The following is a 3,872-nucleotide window of genomic DNA, read 5'->3' as shown; positions in this document are numbered from 1 at the left end:
TGGCCAGCTTTTATTCCCTTATTTGGCCCCACCCACATCCTGCTGATTGGTCCATTTTACAGAGTGTTGATTGGTCCGTTTTTACAGAGTGCTGACTGGTGCATTTACAAACCTTTAGCTAGACACAGAGTGCTAACTGGTGCGTTTACAAACTTTTAGCTAGACACAGAGTGCTGATTGGTACATTTACAAACCCTTAGCTAGACAGAAAAGTTCTGCAAATCCCCACTCCACCCGGGAAGTCCAGCTGGCTTCACCTCACACTAGCTACTGGGGAGGCTGAGGCAGGAGAATCGCTTGAACCCTGGAGGCGGAGGTTGCTGGGAGCCAAGCTGAGATCACACCACTACACTCCAGCCTGGCAACAGAGCGAGACTCCATCTCAAAAAAAAAAAAAAAAAAAAGATACAGGAGAAGACGATTGATGTCAGTAAACCCTGAGAGGAGAGGGGGTTGAGAGCATGAGCGATATCCTGAAAGAGGACAGGCATGCTCCTTTGTCAGAACGAAGGGAAGGAGGGAAGATGGGGAGTCTTGGTGTGGAATATTTGTTATGTTGGCTGGGGTTAGGGGGCATTCCTATAGATGAATAGGGCCAGGAGATGAAGGACTCCTTTGATTTTCTTCAGAGGATTTCAGGTTTAGCTCTGGCTCCAGTTTATGACTTTATCTGAAAACAGTATCTAACATATTTAATATTTGGTGGGCACTTACTAAGTTGCTGCTTTTACTTCCCTGAGTGAAGAACAAGGTAACTTTGCTGATTGCAATTATGTCTGTCTTAGTCCATTTTTGTGTTGCTATAAAGAAATACTTGTAGGCCAGGCGTGGTGACTCACGCCTGTAATGCCAGCACTTTGGGAGTCCGAGGCGGGTGGATCACTTGAGGTCAGGAATTCGAGACCAGCCTGGCCAACATGGTGAAACTCCGTCTCTACTAAAAATATAAAAATTAGCCAGGCATGGTGGTGCAAGCCTGAAATCCCAGCTACTCGGGAGGCTGAGGCAGGAGAATCCCTTGAACCCGGGAGGCAGAGGTTGCAGTGAGCTGAGATCACACCACTGCACTCCATCCTGGGCAACAGAGCAAGACTCTGTCTCAAAAATTAATAAATACTTGGGGGGCCAGGCACAGTGGCTCATGCCTGCAATCCCAGCACTTTGGGAGGCCAAGGGAAGAGGATTGCTTGAGCCCAGGAGTTCGTGACCAGGCTGGGCAATATAGGGAGACAATGTTTCTATTAAAAAAAAAAAAATTTTTTTTTTGAAAGAAATATCTCATCTTTGGCCACATTTAAAAAAAAGAAAAGAAAAGAAAAGAAAGAAAGAATTGGGGGAAAAGAAATACGTGAGGCTAGATAACTTACAAAGGAAAGAGGTTTATTTAGCTCATGGCTCTGCAGGCTGTACAAGAAGCACGGCACCAGTATCTGCTTCTGGTGAAGGCCTCAGGCTGCTTCCAGTCATGGTGGAAGGCACAGGGGAACAGGCATCACATGGTGATAGAGGAAGGAAGATAGAAAGGAGGGAGGTGTCAGGTTTTTTTTCAACAATCAGTTCTCAGCCGGCCACAGTGGCTCATGCTTGTGAGGTGGGTGGATCACCTGAGGTCAGGAGTTCGAGACCAGCCTGACCAACATGGTGATACCCTGTCTCTACTGAAAATACAGAAATTAGCCAGGCATGGTGACACGTGCCTGTAATCCTAGCTACTCAGGGGGCTGAGGCAGGAGGATCGCTTGAACCCAGGAAGCGGAGGTTGCAGTGAGCTGAGATTTTGCCACTGCCCTCCAGCCTGGGTGACAGAGCGAGACTCCGTCTCAAAAAGAAAAAAAACAAAACAAAACAAAAATCAGTTCTCACAGGGACTAATAGAGTGAGAACTCACCCTTTACTGTAAAGATGGCACCAAGCCCTTGGTGAGGGGTTCACCCCGATGACCCAGAAACCTCCTTTTAGGCCCCACCTCCAACATTGTGAGTCAAATTTCAACATGAGGTTTAGAGGGGACAAATATCCAAACTCTATCATTCTGCTCCTGGCCCCCCAAATCTTATGTCCTTCTCTCATGCAAAATACAATCATCCCCCCCGAATAGTTCCCAAGTCCAGCATTAACTCCAAAAGTCCGAAGTCTCATCTGAGACTCAGGACAAGTTCCTTCCCACTGTGAGCCTGTAAAATCAAAAAATCAGGCTGGGCGCAGTGGCTCACGCCTGTAATCTCAGCACTTTGGGAGTCCGAGGCGGGTGAATCACCTGAGGTCGGGAGTTCAAGACCAGCCTGGCCAACGTGGTGAAACTCCGTCTCTACTAAAAATACAAAAATTAGCTGGGCATTGTGGCGCGTGCCTGTTATCCCAGCCACTGGGGAAGCAGAGGCAGGAGAATCGCTTGAACCCGGGAGACGCAGGTTGCAGTGAGCTGAGATCGCGCCACTGCACTCCAGCCTGGGCGACAGGGTGAGACTCCATCTCAAAAAAAAATAAAAAAATCAAAATCAAGGTATTTACTTCTGAGACACAGTGGTAGAACAGACATTGGGTAAATACTCCCATTCCAAAAGGGAAATATCCCCAAAAGCAAGGGGTAACAGACCCCACACAAGTTCAAAACACAGTAGGGTAGACAGAAGTCTTTTTTTTTTTTTTTTTTTTTTTTTTTTTTGAGACAAGGTCTTGCTCTGTCACTCAGTCTGGAGTGCAGTGGTATGATCATGGCTCATTGCAGCCTCAACCTCCTGGGCTCAAGCAATCCGCCCGCCTCACCTCCTGAGTACATGAGACTACGGTCTTGCACCACCATGCCAGGCTAATCTTCTAATTTTGTATAGAGACGAGGTCTCACTGTGTTGCCCACGCTGCTCTCAAACTCCTGGGCTCCCGCAACCGTCCTGCCTTGGCCAGCCATTAAATCTTCAAGTTCCAAAATGATCTCCCTTGACTCCATGTCCCCTCATCCTGGGCACATTGGTACAAGGGGTGGGCCGCCAAGGCCTTGAGCAGCCCCATCCCCATGGCTATGCTGGGAGCAGCCCATGTAGCTGCTCTCATGGATTAGAGTCCAATGCCACAGGCTTTTCGAGGTTGAGGATGCGTGCTGCTGGTGGCTGCACTATTCTGTGGTCTCGAGGGTGGTGGCCCTGCTTCCACAGCTCAACTAGCCCCTGGTAGGGATTCTTGTGGGGGCACTACCCCTGCAGCACACTTCTACCTGGGCATCTAGGCTTTCCCATACTTCCTCTGTAATCTAGGTGGAAGTTGCCAAGCCTTCAATTACTCTCACATTCTGCAAGTCTGCAGACTTAGCACCATGTGGAAGCCCCAAGGCTTATGGCCTTGGGAGCAGCAGCCAGAGCAGTACCTGAGGCCCTTTGAGACTGGGCTGGAGCTAGAGCAGTAGGGATGCAGGTCAGTGGTACCCCAGGCCTGGCACCCTATTTCCTTCCCTTCCACGCCCCCCCCCAAAAAAAAAAAACAAAACCCATTCTGTCCTCCTATGCCTGTGGCCTTAGTGAACTTTTTTTTTTTTTTTGAGATGGAGTCTCGCTCTGTCGCCCAGGCTGGAGTGCAGTGGTGCTATCTTGGCTCACTGCAACCTCTGCCTCCCAGATTCAAGCAATTCTCATGCCTCAGAGCCTCCCAAGTAACTGAGACTACAGGCACACACCACCACGCCTAATTTTTTTAATATTTTTAGTAGAGACGGGATTTCACCATGTTGGCCAGGCTGGTCTCAAACTCCTGACCTCAGGCGATCCACCTTTTGAGACAGAGTCTTGCTCTGTCACCCAGGCTGGAGTGCAGTGGTGCAATCTCAGCTCACTGCAACCTCTGCCTCCCGGGTTCAAGAGATCCTCCTGCCTAAGCCTCCT

Source organism: Macaca mulatta, chromosome X (assembly GCF_049350105.2).
Source record: "Macaca mulatta isolate MMU2019108-1 chromosome X, T2T-MMU8v2.0, whole genome shotgun sequence".
Taxonomy (NCBI): domain Eukaryota; kingdom Metazoa; phylum Chordata; class Mammalia; order Primates; family Cercopithecidae; genus Macaca; species Macaca mulatta.
This window is presented reverse-complemented; position numbering follows the sequence as displayed.